General features: G+C 49.2%; 1 pseudogene; it reads right to left on the bottom strand.

The window, feature by feature from the left end:
* LOC121542056 overlaps positions 1-23,998 on the bottom strand; it is a 205,191-nt pseudogene that overhangs the window by 87,410 nt on the left and 93,783 nt on the right.

Below are 23,998 nucleotides of genomic sequence, written 5' to 3'. Positions count from 1 at the left end.
ACAAGGCACGGAAAGAGTACAAAGAGAAGCTCCTCATGGACAATCCAGAGACACTTTTTACTGACTGCTACAAAAAACGTAACGAAAGCAACCTAATTAAGTTTGCCGACGACACAACAGTGGTAGGCCTGATCACCGACAACGATGAGACAGCCTATAGGGAGGAGGTCAGAGATCTGGCCGTGTGGTGCCAGGACAACAACCTCTCCCTCAACGTGACCAAGACAAAGGAGATGATTGTGGACTACAGGAAAAAAAAGAGGACTGAGCACGCCCCCATTCTCATCGACGGGGCTGTAGTGGAACAGGTTGAGAGCTTCAAGTTCCTTGGTGTCCACATCACCAACGAACTATCATGGTCCAAGCACACCAAGACAGTCGTGAAGAGGGCACGACAAAGCCTATTCCCCCTCAGGAGACTAAAAGATTTGGCATGGGTCCTCAGATCCTCAAAAAATTCTACAGCTGCACCATCGAGAGCATCCTGACTGGTTGCATCACCGCCTGGTATGGCAACTGCTTGGCCTCTGACCGCAAGGCACTACAGAGGGTAGTGCGTACGGCCCAGTACATCACTGGGGCAAAGCTCCCTGCCATCCAAGACCTCTATACCAGGCGGTGTCAGAGGAAGGCCCTCAAAATTGTCAAAGACTCCAGCCACCCTAGTCATAGACTGTTCTCTCTGCTACCGCACGGCAAGCGGTTCCGGAGTGCCAAGTCTAGGTCCAAAAGACTTCTCAACAGCTTCTACCCACAAGCCATAAGACTCCTGAACAGCTAATCATGGCTACCCGGACTATTTGCACTGCCCCCCCCACCCCATCCTTTTACGCTGCTGCTACTCTGTTAAGTATTTATGCATAGTCACTTTAACTCTACCCACATGTACATATTACCTCAACTACCTCAACTAGCCGGTGCCCCCGCACATTGACTCTGCACCGTTACCCCCCTGTATATATAGCCTCCCTACTGTCACTTTATTTTACTTCTGCTCTTTGTTTTCTCAACACTTTTTTTTGTTGTTGTTTTATTCTTACTTTTTTTTTTTTTGTTGTTTAAAATAAACGCACTGTTGGTTAAGGGCTGTAAGTAAGCATTTCACTGTAATGTCTGCACTTGTTGTATTCGGCGCATGTGACCAATAAAATTTGATTTGATTTGATTTGATTTTAATCTTCCACACAGACCCTCCCTGGGCATGGCACACTGCTATAAGAGCACACTATCCCTCTTTTAAGAGAGAGGGTATTGGAGGAGGGTGGAACATCAGAACACTGGAAAACAAGGACCCTGAGACGGAGACACCCTCAGTCTACCTGGACCAAAATGGAACAGTGGTGCTGCAGGGCAACTTCAAACACTTACAACATTACTTTTACAGAATCAAAGAGAGAGCACGGCAGGAGAAGCTTTCTCTTGGTGATGACTCCCCCACCCCGAGCGAGTCCGATCACACCTCTTCTAACTGTCCTGCAGACGAGGATAGTCACCCCCCCCCAGCGCTGAACACACCCAGGTCCCACTACTGCACTGCTCCTCCATCATTGAGAGGGATACATTCACAGAGCTGGAGAGAGACATGGTGGAGCTCAGAGAGCTGGTCCACACACTCCAGACAGAACAGACACTGAAACAGACCAGCACAACACCACCCCCCTACAGTACCCAGAGGGCTGAAACAGACCAGCACAACACCACCCCCCCTACAGTACCCAGAGGGCTGAAACAGACCAGCACAACACCACCCCCTACAGTACCCAGAGGGCTGAAACAGACCAGCACAACACCACCCCCTACAGTACCCAGAGGGCTGAAACAGACCAGCACCCCCCTACAGTACCCAGAGGGCTGAAACAGACCAGCACAACAACACCCCCCTACAGTACCCAGAGGGCTGAAACAGACCAGCACAACACCACCCCCTACAGTACCCAGAGGGCTGAAACAGACCAGCACAACACCACCCCCCTACAGTACCCAGAGGGCTGAAACAGACCAGCACAACACCCCCCCTACAGTACCCATAGGGCTGAAACAGACCAGCACAACACCCCCATAGTACCCAGAGGGCTGAAACAGACCAGCACAACACCACCCCCTACAGTACCCATAGGGCTGAAACAGACCAGCACAACACCCCCCTATAGTACCCAGAGGGCTGAAACAGACCAGCACAACACCCCCTACAGTACCCATAGGGCTGAAACAGACCAGCACAACACCACCCCCTACAGTACCCAGAGGGCTGAAACAGACCAGCACCCCCCCTACAGTACCCAGAGGGCTGAAACAGACCAGCACAACACCACCCCCCTACAGTACCCAGAGGGCTGAAACAGACCAGCACAACACCACCCCCCTACAGTACCCAGAGGGCTGAAACAGACCAGCACAACACCACCCCCCTACAGTACCCAGAGGGCTGAAACAGACCAGCACAACACCCCCCTACAGTACCCATAGGGGCTGAAACAGACCAGCACAACACCCCCCATAGTACCCAGAGGGCTGAAACAGACCAGCACAACACCACCCCCCTACAGTACCCATAGGGGCTGAAACAGACCAGCACAACACCCCCTATAGTACCCAGAGGGCTGAAACAGACCAGCACAACACCCCCCTACAGTACCCATAGGGCTGAAACAGACCAGCACAACACCACCCCCCTACAGTACCCATAGGGCTGAAACAGACCAGCACAACACCCCCTACAGTACCCAGAGGGCTGAAACAGACCAGCACAACACCACCCCTCCTACAGTACCCATAGGGCTGAAACAGACCAGCACAACACCACCCCCCTACAGTACCCAGAGGGCTGAAACAGACCAGCACAACACCACCCCCCTACAGTACCCAGAGGGCTGAAACAGACCAGCACAACACCACCCCCCCTACAGTACCCAGAGGGCTGAAACAGACCAGCACAACACCACCCCCCTACAGTACCCAGAGGGCTGAAACAGACCAGCACAACACCACCCCCCTACAGTACCCAGAGGGCTGAAACAGACCAGCACCCCCTACAGTACCCAGAGGGCTGAAACAGACCAGCACAACACCACCCCCCTACAGTACCCAGAGGGCTGAAACAGACCAGCACAACACCACCCCCTACAGTACCCAGAGGGCTGAAACAGACCAGCACAACACCCCCTACAGTACCCAGAGGGCTGAAACAGACCAGCACAACACCACCCCCCTACAGTACCCAGAGGGCTGAAACAGACCAGCACAACACCACCCCCCCTACAGTACCCAGAGGGCTGAAACAGACCAGCACAACACCACCCCCTACAGTACCCAGAGGGCTGAAACAGACCAGCACAACACCACCCCTCCTACAGTACCCATAGGGCTGAAACAGACCAGCACAACACCCCCCCCCCCCCCTACAGTACCCATAGGGCTGAAACAGACCAGCACAACACACCCCCTACAGTACCCAGAGGGCTGAAACAGACCAGCACAACACCCCCTACAGTACCCATAGGGCTGAAACAGACCAGCACAACACACCCCCCCTACAGTACCCAGAGGGCTGAAACAGACCAGCACAACACCCCCCTACAGTACCCATGGGGCTGAAACAGACCAGCACAACACCCCCCATAGTACCCAGAGGGCTGAAACAGACCAGCACAACACCACCCCCTACAGTACCCATAGGGCTGAAACAGACCAGCACAACACCCCCTATAGTACCCAGAGGGCTGAAACAGACCAGCACAACACCCCCCCTACAGTACCCATAGGGCTGAAACAGACCAGCACAACACCACCCCCTACAGTACCCATAGGGCTGAAACAGACCAGCAGAACACCCCCCTACAGTACCCAGAGGGCTGAAACAGACCAGCACAACACCACCCCCCTACAGTACCCAGAGGGCTGAAACAGACCAGCACAACACCCCCCTACAGTACCCAGAGGGCTGAAACAGACCAGCACAACACCACCCCTCCTACAGTACCCATAGGGCTGAAACAGACCAGCACAACACCACCCCCTACAGTACCCAGAGGGCTGAAACAGACCAGCACAACACCACCCCCCTACAGTACCCAGAGGGCTGAAACAGACCAGCACAACACCACCCCCCTACAGTACCCAGAGGGCTGAAACAGACCAGCACAACACCACCCCCCTACAGTACCCAGAGGGCTGAAACAGACCAGCACAACACCACCCCCTACAGTACCCAGAGGGCTGAAACAGACCAGCACCCCCTACAGTACCCAGAGGGCTGAAACAGACCAGCACAACACCACCCCCTACAGTACCCAGAGGGCTGAAACAGACCAGCACAACACCACCCCCTACAGTACCCAGAGGGCTGAAACAGACCAGCACAACACCCCCCTACAGTACCCAGAGGGCTGAAACAGACCAGCACAACACCACCCCCCTACAGTACCCAGAGGGCTGAAACAGACCAGCACAACACCACCCCCTACAGTACCCAGAGGGCTGAAACAGACCAGCACAACACCACCCCCTACAGTACCCAGAGGGCTGAAACAGACCAGCACAACACCACCCCTCCTACAGTACCCATAGGGCTGAAACAGACCAGCACAACACCCCCCTACAGTACCCATAGGGCTGAAACAGACCAGCACAACACACCCCCCTACAGTACCCAGAGGGCTGAAACAGACCAGCACAACACCACCCCCCTACAGTACCCAGAGGGCTGAAACAGACCAGCACAACACCACCCCCCCCTACAGTACCCAGAGGGCTGAAACAGACCAGCACAACACCACCCCCTACAGTACCCAGAGGGCTGAAACAGACCAGCACAACACCCCCTACAGTACCCAGAGGGCTGAAACAGACCAGCACAACACCCCCCTACAGTACCCAGAGGGCTGAAACAGACCAGCACCCCCCTACAGTACCCATAGGGCTGAAACAGACCAGCACAACACCACCCCCTACAGTACCCAGAGGGCTGAAACAGACCAGCACAACACCACCCCCCTACAGTACCCATAGGGCTGAAACAGACCAGCACAACACCACCCCCCTACAGTACCCAGAGGGCTGAAACAGACCAGCACAACACCACCCCCCTACAGTACCCATAGGGCTGAAACAGACCAGCACAACACCACCCCCCTACAGTACCCAGAGGGCTGAAACAGACCAGCACAACACCACCCCCTACAGTACCCAGAGGGCTGAAACAGACCAGCACAACACCACCCCCTACAGTACCCAGAGGGCTGAAACAGACCAGCACAACACCACCCCCCTACAGTACCCAGAGGGCTGAAACAGACAAGCACAACACCACCCCCTACAGTACCCAGAGGGCTGAAACAGACCAGCACCCCCTACAGTACCCAGAGGGCTGAAACAGACCAGCACAACACCACCCCCTACAGTACCCAGAGGGCTGAAACAGACCAGCACAACACCATCCCCCTACAGTACCCAGAGGGCTGAAACAGACCAGCACAACACCACCCCCCTACAGTACCCAGAGGGCTGAAACAGACCAGCACAACACCACCCCCCTACAGTACCCAGAGGGCTGAAACAGACCAGCACAACACCCCCCTACAGTACCCAGAGGGCTGAAACAGACCAGCACAACACCACCCCCTACAGTACCCAGAGGGCTGAAACAGACCAGCACAACACCACCCCCTACAGTACCCAGAGGGCTGAAACAGACCAGCACAACACCACCCCCCTACAGTACCCAGAGGGCTGAAACAGACCAGCACAACACCCCCCTACAGTACCCAGAGGGCTGAAACAGACCAGCACAACACCACCCCTCCTACAGTACCCAGAGGGCTGAAACAGACCAGCACAACACCCCCCCACAGTACCCAGAGGGCTGAAACAGACCGGCACAACACCACCCCTCCTACAGTACCCAGAGGGCTGAAACAGACCAGCACAACACCACCCCCCTACAGTACCCATAGGGCTGAAACAGACCAGCACAACACCACCCCCCCTACAGTACCCAGAGGGCTGAAACAGACCAGCACAACACCACCCCCTACAGTACCCAGAGGGCTGAAACAGACCAGCACAACACCACCCCCTACAGTACCCAGAGGGCTGAAACAGACCAGCACAACACCACCCCCCTACAGTACCCAGAGGGCTGAAACAGACCAGCACAACACCACCCCCCTACAGTACCCAGAGGGCTGAAACAGACCAGCACAACACCACCCCCCCTACAGTACCCAGAGGGCTGAAACAGACCAGCACAACACCCCCCTACAGTACCCAGAGGGCTGAAACAGACCAGCACACCACCACCCCCCTACAGTACCCAGAGGGCTGAAACAGACCAGCACAACACCCCCCTACAGTACCCAGAGGGCTGAAACAGACCAGCACAACCCCCCCCCCACCCCCACCCCACAGTACCCAGAGGGCTGAAACAGACCAGCACACCACCACCCCCCTACAGTACCCAGAGGGCTGAAACAGACCAGACCAGCACAACACCACCCCCCCTACAGTACCCAGAGGGCTGAAACAGACCAGCACAACACCACCCCCCTACAATACCCAGAGGGCTGAAGGTGGAGATGGACGGCTGTGTGAGAGAGCTGGCTTCTCTACGAAGGTGAGAGAACTTAAAGAGTTCTGAAGAGGGCTGAAGATGGAGATGCAGTGGTTCAATTCAAAGTTTTGAGCTTTATGCCGCGACCGTTTGTGGTAGATGGTGGCAGATTGTGGTAAATTGCGTCAGTCGGTCACCGCACCACACTGTCACAAGGGGGAGTTAGAACGCTGATCTATCGGTAGTCTAAACTGTTGCACAAATTGACTATATTTTCGTAAATTAATGGCGGTGTGAATGTTTCAGTCCCGAGAGAGTCTCTCCTCTGGCATTAGAGTTCTGCATCAGGCAAAATCATTTTTGGGTGGCGGGTGGTCCCCGAGTTGAGAGAGAACTTGGGTAAATACAATGGCGCAATTAAACTTGACATGTGGACTGACGATTTTCGAAAAATAGGTGGGCTTTTGGTTTCTCTCCCTCTCAAAAAAAGAAAGAAATAATTATAAATATCAAACTGGCTTTATTTACCACAGTGTGAAAGAGTGATAGCCGCTCTATATAAAGTGAGTTTCTGAAACACGGAGTCCTTCTTTACTGATGGGAAGAAGAAACTGAATGAGAGTCCAGGGAGGACAGTGTGGACAGGGAGGACGGGGTGGACGGGGAGGACGGGGAGGACAGGGAGGACGGGGAGGACAGGGTGGACGGGGTGGACAGGGTGGACGGGGTGGACGGGGAGGACAGGGTGGACAGGGAGGACAGGGTGGACAGCGAGGACAGGGTGGACAGGGAGGACAGGGTGGACAGGGAGGACAGGGAGGACAGGGAGGACAGGGTGGACAGGGAGGACAGGGAGGACAGGGTGGACAGGGAGGACGGGGTGGACGGGGTGGACAGGGTGGACAGCGAGGACAGGATGGACAGCGAGGACAGGGTGGACAGCGAGGACAGGGTGGACAGGGAGGACAGCGAGGACAGGGAGGACAGCGAGGACAGGGAGGACAGGGAGGGGGAAAAGTTTGCCCGTATTTTCAAGTCCTGAGCTTCTTCATTTATTTATGAAATTTACTAGTTTATTTAGGCTATTTAATGTATTAGTTTAGGCTTGGCCTATTTAGTCGGCTATTTAATATACAGTGAGGGGAAAAAGTATTTGATCCCCTGCTGATTTTGTACGTTTGCCCACTGACAAAGACATGATCAGTCTATCATTTTAAGGGTAGGTTTATTTGAACAGTGAGAGACAGAATAACAACAAACAAATCCAGAAAAAGGCATGTCAAAAATGTTATAAATTGATTTGCATTTTAATGAGAGAAATAAGTATTTGACCCCTCTGCAAAACATTACTTAGTACTTGGTGGCAAAACCCTTGTTGGCAATCACAGAGGTCAGACGTTTCTTGTAGTTGGCCACCAGATTTGCACACATCTCAGGAGGGATTTTGTCCCACTCCTCTTTGCAGATCTTCTCCAAGTCATTAAGGTTTCGAGGCTGACGTTTGGCAACTCAAACCTTCAGCTCCCTCCACAGATTTTCTATGGGATTAAGGTCTGGAGACTGGCTAGGCCACTCCAGGACCTTAATGTTCTTCTTCTTGAGCCACTCCTTTGTTGCCTTGGCCGTGTGTTTTGGGTCATTGTCATGCTGGAATACCCATCCACGACCCATTTTCAATGCCCTGGCAGAGGGAAGGAGGTTCTCACCCAAGATTTGACAGCACATGGCCCCGTCCATCGTCCATCGTCCCTTTGATGTGGTGAAGTTGTCCTGTCCCCTTAGCAGAAAAACACCCCCAAAGCATAATGTTTCCACCTCCATGTTTGCCGGTGGGGATGGTGTTCTTGGGGTCATATGCAGCATTCCTCCTCCTCTAAACACGGCGCGTTAAGTTGATGCCAAAGAGCTCGATTTTGGTCTCATCTGACCACAACACTTTCACCCAGTTCTCCTCTGAATCATTCAGATGTTCATTGGCAAACTTCAGACCGCCCTGTATATGTGCTTTCTTGAGCAGGGGGACCTTGCGGTCGCTGCAGGATTTCAGTCCTTCACGGCGTAGTGTGTTATCAATTGTTTTCTTGGTGACTATGGTCCCAGCTGCCTTGAGATCATTGACAAGAACCTCCCGTGTAGTTCTGGGCTGATTCCTCACCGTTCTCATGATCATTGCAACTCCACAATGTGAGATCTTGCATGGAGCCCCAGGCCGAGGGAGATTGACAGTTCTTTTGTGTTTCTTCCATTTGCGAATAATCGCACCAACTGTTGTCACCTTCTCACCAAGCTGCTTGGCGATGGTCTTGTAGCCCATTCCAGCCTTATGTAGGTCTACAATCTTGTTCCTGACATCCTTGGAGAGCTCTTGGTGGAGAGTTTGGAATCTGATTGATTGATTGCTTCTGTGGACAGGTGTTTTTTATACAGGTAACAAGCTGAGATTAGAAGCACTCCATTTAAGAGTGTGCTCCTAATCTCAGCTCATTACCTGTATAAAAGACACCTGGGAGCCAGAAATCTTTCTGATTGAGAGGGGGTCAAATACTTATTTCCCTCATTAAAATGCAAATCAATTTATAACATTTTTGACATGCGTTTTTCTGGATTTTTGTTGTTGTTATTCTGTCTCTCACTGTTCAAATAAACCTACCATTAAAATTATAGACTGATGATTTCTTTGTCAGTGGGCAAACGTACAAAACCAGCAGGGGATCAAATACTTTTTCCCCTCACTGTATTCCTTTAGGCTTGGCCTATTTATTCGGCTATTTAATATATTCCTTTAGGCTTGGCCTATTTAGGAGGCTATTTAATATATTCCTTTAGGCTTGGCCTATTTAGTCGGCTATTTAATATATTCCTTTAGGCTTGGCCTATTTAGTCGGCCATTTAATATATTCCTTTAGGCTTGGCCTATTTAGTAGGCTATTTAATATATTCCTTTAGGCTTGGCCTATTTAGTAGGCTATTTAATATATTCCTTTAGGCTTGGCCTATTTAGTCGGCTATTTAATATATTCCTTTAGGCTTGGCCTATTTAGTTGGCTATTTCGCTGCATAAAGCTAAATTCGTCAGCATAAAGCTGAGTGACTCATTCGTGGCTTTGGTTCAAAATAAATAAGTACCAACATTCTTTCTGATATTCTTTAATAAAGAAATGTTTTGACCAAGTTAATCTGCTCATGTTGTGTGTGTTCAATTATTTGTGACGTTGTGGTTACAGTGAAGAATGCAGACTAAAATCAATCAAATAACTCCTATACATTATGAATAATAATAATAATTTTTTCTTATTCATTTTTTTGTAAGATTTTATTTGATATTATTAGACAATACAAAACATCACACCTGCCCAGAACCACCTGCCCAGACCCACCTGCCCAGACCCACCTGCCCACCCCTCCATCTCCAGCGCTGCATCACGCTCCTCCACATGTCATCAAACTGCACCATTTAGTTTCTCTCCGTCGCCCACACGCAATATCAACATTTGGATAATAAAGCATTTAAAAAGGCTGACATTGGTTGATTTTGAGTTTTTAAGTATATACGGTTTTTTCAAGATGATTGACGAGAAAAATATAGTCCAACTCGTCTCACTGCACCCTTATGTCCCATGTATTGAAATCTGCAGACAGACGGATTAAAAAGTTAATTTCCATTCTAATACTTCTGACAGCCACATTTTAAACTCCACCCATAACTTTTGGACTATAATAACATTCCCAGAAGGCGTGGATTATTATAACCTAATGAAAAATGTACCTGGTAATCTAATATAATTTCCTGCAGGCCTAAGACCTATGGGTTTAACCTTCTGAATGAATGATTATATTGAAGATAGAAGCCACCTCTTACTGAGTTCCCGAGAGCCGATCCGTTACCCAACAAACTAATATCAATTTATTTCGCCTAATTGTTTTTATGACTACAGACAGCTATTATTCCTCTGTTATCCTTCCTGCATTAATTAATTTGTCTGCATGTCTATTCAACATTTGGCTAAAAAGATCCAAGTGTAATTGCGACAATTGTATTTACCCAAGTTCTCTCTCAACTCCGGGACCACCCGCCAACTGATTTTTTTGTTGCCTGATGCAGGACTCTACTGCGATAGGAGAGAGACTGACTGAAACATTCACACCTCCATTAATTTACAAAAGGATAGTCTAGTAGCTTGGCTAGGTGTGAGAAATCCTCCAATTTGTGCCACAGTTTAGACTACTGATAGATGCTGCGGTCAGTCAGAGTTGAGTCCTATTGTAAAGTGTAGCCTAACGGCCAAAAAAGGGCAAACTTGCAATGTATTCGATGATTAAGTACTATAAAGTTTTACAAGACCAGATTTGCCCTAATGAAAAATGCATCATCCTACAAATATATTTAATTTAATATAATCCACATAATAATTCAAATGAAATTAGCTGTAGCGAGAATCAGAAAGAATGTGTCTTTAACCCTGCATTATAATATCACTTATTTTGAACGAAAGCCAGGAATGAGTGAGTCACTCCGCCTTATGCTGTTCCTGCTTCTGTTGCCTAGTTGAGTGTTTGTTTATAAATCCTACGGCTTATGTGATCACCAAGCCTCATGCAACCGCAAAATGTCGGATAGAGCAATTTCACAAATCCGCAACTTTAAGAGGAAGAACCACTAGACGGCTGTACTGAGGTGAGAGAGCTTAAGGAGGAGAGAGAGGTACACAGCCCCGCTAACAGAGGGAACACACAGTCCAGCTAACAGAGGGAACACACAGTCCAGCTAACAGAGGAACACACAGTCCAGCTAACAGAAGGAACACACAGTCCAGCTAACAGAGGAACACACAGTCCAGCTAACAGAGGAACACACAGTCCAGCTAGCAGAGGGAACACACAGTCCAGCTAACAGAGGAACACACAGTCCAGCTAACAGAGGAACACACAGTCCAGCTAACAGAGGGAACACACAGTCCAGCTAACAGAGGGACACAGTCCAGCTAACAGAGGAACACACAGTCCAGCTAACAGAGGAACACACAGTCCAGCTAACAGAGGAACACACAGTCCAGCTAACAGAGGGAACACACAGTCCAGCTAACAGAGGGAACACAGTCCAGCTAACAGAGGAACACACAGTCCAGCTAACAGAGGGAACACACAGTCCAGCTAACAGAGGAACACACAGTCCAGCTAACAGGGGAACACACAGTCCAGCTAACAGAGGAACACACAGTCCAGCTAACAGAGGGACACAGTCCAGCTAACAGGGGAACACACAGTCCTGCTAACAGAGGGAACACACAGTCCAGCTAACAGAGGGAACACACAGTCCAGCTAACAGAGGGAACACACAGTCCAGCTAACAGAGGGACACACAGTCCAGCTAACAGAGGAACACACAGTCCAGCTAACAGAGGGAACACACAGTCCAGCTAACAGGGGAACACACAGTCCAGCTAACAGAGGAACACACAGTCCAGCTAACAGAGGAACACACAGTCCAGCTAACAGAGGGGACACACAGTCCAGCTAACAGAGGGAACACACAGTCCAGCTTTCAGAGGAACACACAGTCCAGCTAACAGAGGGAACACACAGTCCAGCTAACAGAGGGAACACACAGTCCAGCTAACAGAGGGAACACACAGTCCAGCTAACAGGGAACACACAGTCCAGCTAACAGAGGAACACACAGTCCAGCTAACAGAGGGAACACAGTCCAGCTAACAGAGGGACACACAGTCCAGCTAACAGAGGGAACACACAGTCCAGCTAACAGAGGGAACACAGTCCAGCTAACAGAGGGACACACAGTCCAGCTAACAGAGGAACACACAGTCCAGCTAACAGAGGAACACACAGTCCAGCTAACAGAGGGAACACACAGTCCAGCTAACAGAGGGAACACACAGTCCAGCTAACAGAGGGAACACACAGTCCAGCTAACAGAGGGAACACAGTCCAGCTAACAGAGGGACACACAGTCCAGCTAACAGAGGAACACACAGTCCAGCTAACAGAGGAACACACAGTCCAGCTAACAGAGGGAACACACAGTCCAGCTAACAGAGGGAACACACAGTCCAGCTAACAGAGGGAACACACAGTCCAGCTAACAGAGGGAACACACAGTCCAGCTAACAGAGGAACACACAGTCCAGCTAACAGAGGGAACACAGTCCAGCTAACAGAGGGAATACACAGTCCAGCTAACAGAGGAACACACAGTCCAGCTAACAGGGGAACACAGTCCAGCTAACAGAGGGACACACAGTCCAGCTAACAGAGGAACACACAGTCCAGCTAACAGAGGAACACACAGTCCAGCTAACAGAGGAACACACAGTCCAGCTAACAGCGGAACACACAGTCCAGCTAACAGAGGGAACACACAGTCCAGCTAACAGAGGAACACACAGTCCAGCTAACAGAGGAACACACAGTCCAGCTAACAGAGGAAACACACAGTCCAGCTAACAGAGAGAACACACAGTCCAGCTAACAGCGGGACAAACAGTCCAGCTAACAGAGGGAACACTCAGTCCAGCTAACAGAGGGAACACACAGTCCAGCTAACAGGGAACACACAGTCCAGCTAACAGAGGGAACACACAGTCCAGCTAACAGAGGGAACACACAGTCCAGCTAACAGAGGGAACACACAGTCCAGCTAACAGAGGGGACACACAGTCCAGCTAACAGGGGAACACACAGTCCAGCTAACAGAGGAACACACAGTCCAGCTAACAGAGGGGACACACAGTCCAGCTAACAGAGGAACACACAGTCCAGCTAACAGTGGAACACACAGTCCAGCTAACAGAGGGAACACACAGTCCAGCTAACAGAGGGAACACACAGTCCAGCTAACAGCACTGCAGGAGGAGAAGAGAAAGCTGAGATGTGACAATCAACCACTCATGAGAGAGCTAGCCATCGCCCCAGAGAAGCCAACAGAACAGCCCACTTCAGATCTCGACCACAGCCTTAACACCAAGGCAGGATCCACCAACCCAGCAGACTCCCCCTCCTGGCAACCCCACCCCGTCAGCCCACCAGATAGCTCTCCTGACAACACCCCCACACCCACTGAGGACACACAAAAGCCAGAGATTGTGTGCTCTTCATTGACTCAAATGGGATATACATTGATGAGAGGAAACGTTTTCCAAAACACCAGGTGGCTAAACTCTGGTGTTCGAACACCCGGCGTTCCCTGGAGCTGCCGTCAGAGGACCGACTAGGATCACCCAGCCACATCATAATACACACAGGCACAAACGACCTGAGAACACAGCAGGAAAGGGTGGCCACAGCACTCAATGGAGTGATTGAAAAAGCCTCTTTCCCAGTACCGTGCATCAAAACCTAATGTCTACCTGGCCCACCACTCCACCCTGGACGTCAACAGCCTTCATGACCAGGTCCACCTATACAAGGCAGCAGTGCCCACCTTCGCCCGGACCCTAAAGGGTATCGCCCTCAACCGCAGACCCAACACCTCACACAGGAGCATCAGAGAAACGGAACACCTCTCCCAGACCAGCTGCGAGAACCCCCCCCACCGGAGGACCTGCATCAAGAGGGTCCAGACCAAGAGGTCCTACAACCAGACCACCACCAGCCACACCCCCCCCCCCAAACCAGTCGACCCCTCCCGAAAGTAGCCACACCCTATATAGGCAGCCCAGAACAGTCTTATTACCCCCCCCCAAAGGACCTCAACATGACAGCCGCACATATGCTCAGACCGTGAGCAGAGCAACAGGGCCTACCCCCCCAAGCCCCATCCTGCGACCTACGACCTGTATCAGATGTTCAACATGCTCTGCTCACCCCTAAAATCAAATCAAATCAACATTTTTTTTTTTTATAGATCACATACACATATTTAGCAGATGTTATTGCGGGTGTAGCGAAATGCTTGTGTTCCTAGCTCCAACCGTGCAGCAGTATGTAACAATTCACAACAATAAACACAAATCTAAAAGTAAAATAATGAAATTAAGAAATATATAAATATTAGGATGAGCAATGTCGAAGTGGCATTGACTAAAATACAGTAGAACAGAATACAGTATATACATATGAGATGAGTAAAGCAGTATGTAAACATTATTAAAGTGACTAGTGTCCCATTATTAAAGTGGCCAGTGATTCCATGTCTATGTATATGGCGCAGCAGCCTCTAAGGTGCAGGGTTGAGTAATCGGGTGGAAGCCGGCTAGTGATGGCTATTTAACAGTCTGAAGGCCTTGAGATAGAAGCTGTTTTTCAGTCTCTCGGTCCCAGCTTTGATGCACCTGTACTGACCTCGCCTTCTGGATGATAGCGGGGTGAACAGGCAGTGGCTCGGGTGGTTGATGTCATTGATCTTTTTGGCCTTCCTGTGACATTGGGTGCTGTAGGTGTCCTGGAGGGCGGTAATGACCGCACCACCCTCTGGAGAGCCCTGCGGTTGCGGGCGGTGCAGTTGCCGTACCAGGCAGTGATACAGCCCGACAGGATGCTCTCAATTGTGCATCTGTAAAAGTTTGTGAAGGTCTTAGGGGCCAAGCCTAAGATTGTCAGTGATGTGTACGCCGAGGAAGTGGAAGCTTTCCACCTTCTCCACTGCAGTCCCATCGATGTGGATAGGGGGGGTGCACCCTCTGCTGTTTCCTGAAGTCCACGATAATCTCCTTTCTTTTGTTGATGTTGAGGTTATTTTCCTGGCACCACTCCGCCAGGACCCTCACCTCCTCCCTGTAGGCAGTCTCGTCATTGTTGGTAATCAAGCCTACTACTGTTGTGTCGTCTGCAAACTTGATGATTGAGTTGGAGGCATGCTTGGCCACGCAGTCATGGGTGAACAGGGAGTACAGGAGGGGGCTGAGCACACACCCTTGTGGGGCCCCTGTGTTGAGGATCAGTGAAGTGGAGGTGTAGTTTCCTACCTTCACCACCTGGGGGCGACCTGTCAGGAAGTCCAGGACCCAGTTGCACAGGGTGGGGTTCAGACCCAGGGCCCGGAGCTTAATGATGAGCTTGAAGGGTACTATGGTGTTGAAGGCTGCACTATAGACAATGAACAGCATTCTTACATTTACATTTTAGTCATTTAGTAGACACTCTTATGGTGGTTTGCGCTTTCAGTTTTGCACGAATGCTGCCATCTATCCACGGTTTTTGGTTTGGGTAGGTTTTAATAGTCACAGTGGGAACAACATCACCTATACACTTCCTGATGAACTCAGTCACCGTGTCCGTGTATACGTCAACTTTACCCGGAACATATCCCAGTCCGCGTGATCAAAATATCTTGAAACATGGATTCCGATTGGTCAGACCAGCGTTGAATAGACCTTAGCACGGGTACTTCCTTTTTGAGTTTCTGCCTATAGGAAGGGAGAGCAAAACGGAGTCGTGATCTGATTTCCCGAAGGGAGGGCCTTGTAGCCAGCCCGGAAGGGGAAGTAACAATGGTCAAGCGTTTATGCAGTGCACAAAGGAGTTTCTTGAGTTTCTGTATGTTATCACAATCACACCATGAGTAGGTAATCATGAAACATACACCACCGCCTTTCTTCTTCCCGGAAAGTTCTTTATTCCTGTCTGAGCGATGTACTGAGAACCCAGATGGCTGTATGGACGGGGACAGTATATCCGGAGCGAGCCATGATTCCGTGAAACAGAGTATGTTCCAGTCCCTGATGTCTCTTTTGGAAGGAGATCCTTGCCCTGAGCTCGTCTACTTTATTGTCCAGAGACTGAACATTAGCGAGTAATATACTCGGAAGCGGTGGATGGTATGCACGCCTCCTGAGTCTGTAATGGTCCGAGCCATTACAGAGTCCACACGAAAACAACACACTATGGAACACAAAGCTTTTAGTGTCTCATCTTGGAATGTACAAGGTCTGAGGTAATCTGCCTTTGGCCTAAAGAGCAAGAAGTAATTGGAAATACAGACATTGTCATCCTACAAGAAACATGGTATAGAGGAGACAGACCCACTGGTTGCCCTCAAGGTTATAGAGAGCTGGTAGTCCCATCCACCAAACTACCAGGTGTGAAACAGGGAAGGGACTCAGGGGGTATGCTAATTTGGTATAGAGCAGACCTAACCCACTCTATTAAATGAGTCAAAACAGGAACATTTTACATCTGGCTAGAAATTAATGATGAAATTATTTCAGAGAAAATTGTCCTCATGTGTGCTACCTATATCCCCCCACTAGAATCCCCATACTTTAATGAAGACAGCTTCTCCATCCTAGAGGGGGAGATCAATCATTTCCAGGCCCAGGGACATGTACTAGTCTGTGGCAAACTAAATGCCAGAACTGGACAAGAACCTGACACCCTCAGCACACAGGGGGACAAACACCTACCTGGAGGTGACAGCATTCCCTCCCCCATATGCCCCCCTAGGCACAACTACGACAACATAACCAACAAAAACGGGTCACAACTCCTGCAGCTCTGTCGCACGCTGGGTCTGTACATAGTCAATGATAGGCTTCGAGGGGACTCCTACGATAGGTACACCTATAGCTCATCCCTTGGCAGTAGTACTGTAGACTACTTTATCACTGACCTCAACCCAGAGTGTTCACAGTCCACTGATACCCCTATCAGATTCAAAAAATCACAGTCTACTTGAACAAAGCAATACTCAATCATGAGGCATCAAAGCCAAAGGATCTGCATAATATCTTGAAGCATGGATGGAAGGAATGTAGTGTAGAAACCTACCAAAAAAACAATTACGCAACAACAAATTATATCGCTTCTAGACAACTTCCTGGACAAAACGTTCCACTGTAATAGTGAAGATGTAAACTTGGCAGTAGAAAACCTAAACAGTATATTTGACCTCTCAGCTTCCCTATCAAATCTAAAAATCTCTAACAGAAAACCGAAGAAAAGTAACAACAGTGACAAATGGTTTGATGAAGAATGCAAAAACCTAAGAAAGAAATTGAGAAACCTATCCAACCAAAACATAGAGACCCAGAAAACCTGAGCCTACGCCTTCACTATGGTGAATCACTAAAACAATACAGAAATACACTACGGAAAAAGATGGAACAGCAAGTCAGAAATCAGCTCAATGTAATTGAAGAATCCATAGATTCTAACCACTTCTGGGAAAATTGGAAAACACTAAACAAACAACATGAGTTATATCCAAAATGGAGATATATGGATAAACCACTTCTCTAATTGTTTTGCCTCTATAACAAAGAACAAACAGCAAAAACATACACATTATCAAATACAAATCTTAGAATAAACTATTTAAGCTTGACTCAATTTGGCATGATGGTCTGCTATACAAATTGATGGAAAGTGGTGTTGGGGGAAAAACATACGACATTATAAAATCCATGTACACAAACAACAAGTGTGTGGTTAAAATTGACAAAAAACACAGATTTCTTTCCACAGGGCCGTGGGGTGAGACAGGGATGAAGCTTGAGCCCCACCCTCTCAATATTATATCAATGAATTGGCGAGGGCACTAGAACAGTCTGCAGCACCCGGCCTCACCCTACTAGAATCTGAAGTCAAATGTCTTCTGTTTGCTGATGATCTGGTGCTTCTGTCACCAACCAAGGAGGGCCTACAGCATCACCTAGATCTTCTGCACAGATTCTGTCAGACCTGGGCCCTGACAGTAAATCTCAGTAAGACAAAAATAATGGTTCTCCAAAAAAGACGCAGTTGCCAGGACCACAAATACAAATTCCATGTAGACACCGTTGTCCTAGAGCACACAAAAACGATACATACCTTGGCCTAAACATCAGCGCCACAGGTAACTTCCACAAAGCTGTGAACGATCTGAGAGACAAGGCAAGAAGGGCCTTCTACGCCATCAAAAGGAACATCAAATTCGACATCCTAATTAGGATCTGGCTAAAAATACTTGAATCAGTTATAGAACCCATTGTCCTTTATGGTTGTGAGGTCTGGGGTCCACTCACCAACCAAGAATTCACAAAATGAGACAAACACCAAATTGAGAGTCTGCATGCAGAATTCAGCAAAAATATCCCCCATGTACAACTTAAAACACCAAATAATGCATGCAGAGCAGAATTAGGCCAATACCCACTAATTATCAATATCCAGAAAAGAGCCATTAAATTCTTCAACCACCTAAAAGGAAGCGATTCCCAAACCTTCCATAACAAAGCAATCACCTACAGAGAGATGAACCTGGAGAAGAGTCCCTTAAGCAAGCTGGTCCTGGGGCTCTGTTCACAAACACAAACATAATAATAATAATAATAATATGCCATTTAGCAGACGCTTTTATCCAAAGCGACTTACAGTCATGCGTGCATATATTTTTTTTTTGTGTATGGGTGGTCCCGGGGATCGAACCCACTACCTTGGCGTTACAAGCGCCGTGCTCTACCAGCTGAGGACCACAACATTTACATTGACATTTTAGTCATTTAGCAGACGCTCTTATCCAGAGCGACTTACAGTTAGTGAATACATTTTTTTTTATACTGGCCCCCCGTGGGACTCGAACCCACAACCCTGGCGTTGCAAACGCCATGCTCTATCAACTGAGCTACATCCCTGCCGGCCATTCCCTCCCCTACCCTGGACGACGCTGGGCCAATTGTGCGCCGCCCATGAGTCTCCCGGTCGTGGCCGGCTGCGACAGAGCCTGGATTCGAACCAGGATCTCTAGTGGCACAGTTAGCACTGCGATGCAGTGCCTTAGACCACTGCGCCACTCAGGAGTACAACATGCCCTAAACAGACACTGTACACAGACCCACAAAGAATTCAAAAACGAATCCAATGTTATAGACATTTGAAATGTCTCTATTCCTTTGAACATTTTGTGTGTGTAATGTTTACTGTTAATTTTTTATTTCACTTTTGTTTATTATCTACTTCACTTGCTTTGACAATGTAAACATATGTGGAGAGAGAGAGAGAGAGAGAGAGGGGGAGGGACAGAGGATAGAGAGAAGGTGGGAGGGGGAGAAAGAGGGAGGGAGGGGGAGAGAGAGGGAGAGAGAGAGGGAGAGAGGGGGGAGGTGGAGAGAGGGAGGAGGGGGAGAGGGGGGAGGTGGAGAGAGGAGGGAGGGGAGAGAGGGAGAGAGAGGGGGGAGGGGGAGAGAGAGGGAGGGAGAGGGGGGAAGGGGGAGAGAGAAGGGGGGAGGGACAGAGGATAGAGAGAAGGGGGGAGGGGGAGAGAGAGGGGGGAGGTGGAGAGAGGGAGGGAGGGGGAGAAAGAGAGGGAGGGACAGAGGGGGGAGGGGGATAAAAAAAATAAACACACTTCATCCTCTATCTGTGTTTACATTTACATTTTAGTCATTTAGCAGACGCTCTTTTCCAGAGAGACAGTTAAGTGAGTGCATACATTTTTCATTCTGGCCCCCCGTGGGAATCGAACACACAACCCTGGCGTTGCAAGCGCCATGCTCTACCAAGTGAGCTACACAGGACTACAGTACTTAAGATTTGTCTAACATGTTATATAATAATAATAATAATAATAATAATAATAATAATAATAACAACATGCTATATAATAATAAAACAGTGAACTCATTTATCGTCAGTGTTTTAAGCTTCCCTAGCGGCACCGGGGAAGCAGAATGTATTTTCTCCATCAACCACCACATCCCTTACAATGGAACTCCCAACAATGGCTATCTTGGGAGGGGAGATCGTGTGTTTCCAGGCGCATGGTGCAGCGAGGAGTGCCATTGCCTAGAAGGGAGAGGGGAGGGTCTTCTGAGAAAGGTGGTGTCGCGGGGGTGACAAGGGCCTCCGCTGGCCCCGGTCGTCCGAAGTCGCGTAAATCTGGCGGTGAGGCAGTCCCCTGTTGGGTAGTATGACCTTTCCCTCACACAGGAACCGCCGCAGGTCCTAATCTCCTGTCTGGACTACTGTAACTCTCTGTTGGCTGGGCTCGCCGCTTGTGCCCTCAAACCCCTGCAACTTATCCAGAATGCCGCAGCCCGCCTGGTGTTCAACCTTCCCCAGTTCTCCCATGTCACTCCGTTCCGCTGCACACTCCACTGGCTTCCAGTCGAAGCTCCCATCCACTACAAGACCATGGTGCTTACCTACAGAGCACCAAGAGGTGCTGCCCCCCCACAGCACACAAACAAGGCTACCACAGTGAATAAAACAATTTATGAATTGGTTTTGGAAAACAAACTAAAAGAAAAGAGGGGAGATGAAGAAAGAGGTGAAAGGGGGAGACTATGAGAGAGGGAAGGAGAGAGAAGGGGGAGACTAGGAGAGAGGGAAGGAGAGAGAAGGGGGAGACTAGGAGAGAGGGAAGGAGAGAGGAGGGGGAGACTAGGAGAGAGGAGGGGGAGACTAGGAGAGAGGGAAGGAGAGAGAAGGGGGAGACTAGGAGAGAGGGAAGGAGAGAGGAGGGGGAGACTAGGAGAGAGGGAAGGAGAGAGAAGGGGGAGACTAGGAGAGAGGGAGGAGAGGAGGGAAGGAGAGAGAAGGGGGAGACTAGGAGAGAGGGAAGGAAGGAGAAGGGGGAGACTAGGAGAGAGGGAAGGAAGGAGAAGGGGGAGACTAGGAGAGAGGGAAGGAAGGAGAAGGGGGAGACTAGGAGAGAGGGAAGGAGAGAGAAGGGGGAGACTAGGAGAGAGGGAAGGGGGAGACTAGGAGAGAGGGAAGGAGAGAGGAGGGGGAGACTAGGAGAGAGGGAAGGAGAGAGGAGGGGGAGACTAGGAGAGAGGGAAGGAGAGAGAAGGGGGAGACTAGGAGAGAGGGAGGAGAGGAGGGAAGGAGAGAGAAGGGGGAGACTAGGAGAGAGGGAAGGAGAGAGGGGAGACTAGGAGAGGGAAGGAGAGAGGAGGGGGAGACTAGGGAGAGGAGGGGGGAGACTAGGAGAGAGGGAAGGAGAGAGAAGGGGGAGACTAGGAGAGAGGGAAGGAGAGAGGAGGGGGAGACTAGGAGAGAGGGAAGGAGAGAGAAGGGGGAGACTAGGAGAGAGGGAGGAGAGGAGGGAAGGAGAGAGAAGGGGGAGACTAGGAGAGAGGGAAGGAAGGAGAAGGGGGAGACTAGGAGAGAGGGAAGGAAGGAGAAGGGGGAGACTAGGAGAGAGGGAAGGAGAGAGAAGGGGGAGACTAGGAGAGAGGGAAGGAAGGAGAAGGGGGAGACAAGGAGAGAGGGAAGGAGAGAGAAGGGGGAGACTAGGAGAGAGGGAGGAGAGAGAAGGGGGAGACTAGGAGAGAGGGAGGAGAGAGGGAAGGAGAGAGAAGGAGGAGACTAGGAGAGAGGGAAGACTTAATCTACTGTAGGATCTCTTAATCAGTAAAAGACAGATCTCATATTTTCTATGTAGGAGAGGACAGAGGGATGGGATTAAGGTAAAAGTCAGTGATTGATGGATCTATCCCTTCCTCTGTTCCCCAGTCAGTGTCTGTGATGAAGCCATCAGCCCTTAGACAGCTGTCCATCCATACCCACAGAGAAATTACACAGGCGAGAGAGATGGAGGGAGGGAGATGAGGGAGGAGGGGAACAGAGGAGAGGAACAGAGGAGAATAAGAATTGACACCAGTGTGTTAATTAGCTAGCAGAGATGGAGCAAGGCTGCAGTTTGGGACCATCTGATGGAAAGAGGGGGAGACGTTGACTGAATTAGCTCGCTGACACAGAGCAGAGCTGCAGTTTGGGACCATCTGATGGAGAGAGGGGGAGACGTTGACTGAATTAGCTCGCTGACACAGAGCAGAGCTGCAGTTTGGGGACCGGATACACTACTGTGACCTAGAATAACCTCCCTCCTCATCTCCTCCTCTCTCCTATCAACCACACAGAAACCAAAGACTATGGCTCAGTCCCAAATGGAACCCTGACCACTACATAGTGCACTACTTTCGACTAGGGTCCATAGGGAATAGAATGTCATTTGGGACGTATCCTATAAGAGAGGTTAGAAGTTTAGCTGAAATTAACACATTACTCTGCTAGCCTATTATCTAACTAGCCACTCTGCTAGCCTATTATCTAACTAGCCACTCTGCTAGCCTATTATCTAACTAGCCACTCTGCTAGCCTATTATCTAACTAGCCACTCTGCTAGCCTATTATCTAACTAGCCACTCTGCTAGCCTATTATCTAACTAGCCACTCTGCTAGCCTATTATCTAACTAGCCACTCTGCTATAGACTATTATCTAACTAGCCACTCTGCTATAGACTATTATCTAACTAGCCACTCTGCTAGCCTATTATCTAACTAGCCACTCTGCTAGCCTATTATCTAACTAGCCACTCTGCTAGCCTATTATCTAACTAGCCACTCTGCTAGCCTATTATCTAACTAGCCACTCTGCTAGCCTATTATCTAACTAGCCACTCTGCTATAGACTATTATCTAACTAGCCACTCTGCTATAGACTATTATCTAACTAGCCACTCTGCTAGCCTATTATCTAACTAGCCACTCTGCTAGCCTATTATCTAACTAGCCACTCTGCTAGCCTATTATCTAACTAGCCACTCTGTTAGACTATTATCTAACTAGCCACTCTGCTAGCCTATTATCTAACTAGCCACTCTGCTAGACTATTATCTAACTAGCCACTCTGCTAGCCTATTATCTAACTAGCCACTCTGCTATAGACTATTATCTAACTAGCCACTCTGCTAGCCTATTATCTAACTAGCCACTCTGCTAGCCTATTATCTAACTAGCCACTCTGCTAGCCTATTATCTAACTAGCCACTCTGCTAGCCTATTATCTAACTAGCCACTCTGCTATAGACTATTATCTAACTAGCCACTCTGCTAGCCTATTATCTAACTAGCCACTCTGCTAGCCTATTATCTAACTAGCCACTCTGCTATAGACTATTATCTAACTAGCCACTCTGCTAGCCTATTATCTAACTAGCCACTCTGCTAGCCTATTATCTAACTAGCCACTCTGCTAGCCTATTATCTAACTAGCCACTCTGCTAGCCTATTATCTAACTAGCCACTCTGCTATAGACTATTATCTAACTAGCCACTCTGCTAGCCTATTATCTAACTAGCCACTCTGCTAGACTATTATCTAACTAGCCACTCTGCTATAGACTATTATCTAACTAGCCACTCTGCTAGCCTATTATCTAACTAGCCACTCTGCTAGCCTATTATCTAACTAGCCACTCTGCTAGCCTATTATCTAACTAGCCACTCTGCTAGCCTATTATCTAACTAGCCACTCTGCTATAGACTATTATCTAACTAGCCACTCTGCTAGCCTATTATCTAACTAGCCACTCTGCTAGCCTATTATCTAACTAGCCACTCTGCTAGCCTATTATCTAACTAGCCACTCTGCTATAGACTATTATCTAACTAGCCACTCTGCTATAGACTATTATCTAACTAGCCACTCTGCTAGCCTATTATCTAACTAGCCACTCTGCTAGCCTATTATCTAACTAGCCACTCTGCTATAGACTATTATCTAACTAGCC

Source organism: Coregonus clupeaformis, unplaced genomic scaffold, assembly GCF_020615455.1.
Source record: "Coregonus clupeaformis isolate EN_2021a unplaced genomic scaffold, ASM2061545v1 scaf0208, whole genome shotgun sequence".
Classification (NCBI taxonomy): Eukaryota; Metazoa; Chordata; class Actinopteri; order Salmoniformes; family Salmonidae; genus Coregonus; species Coregonus clupeaformis.
Note: the sequence above shows the minus strand (reverse complement) of the source record. Positions and strands in the feature narration are given on the sequence as shown.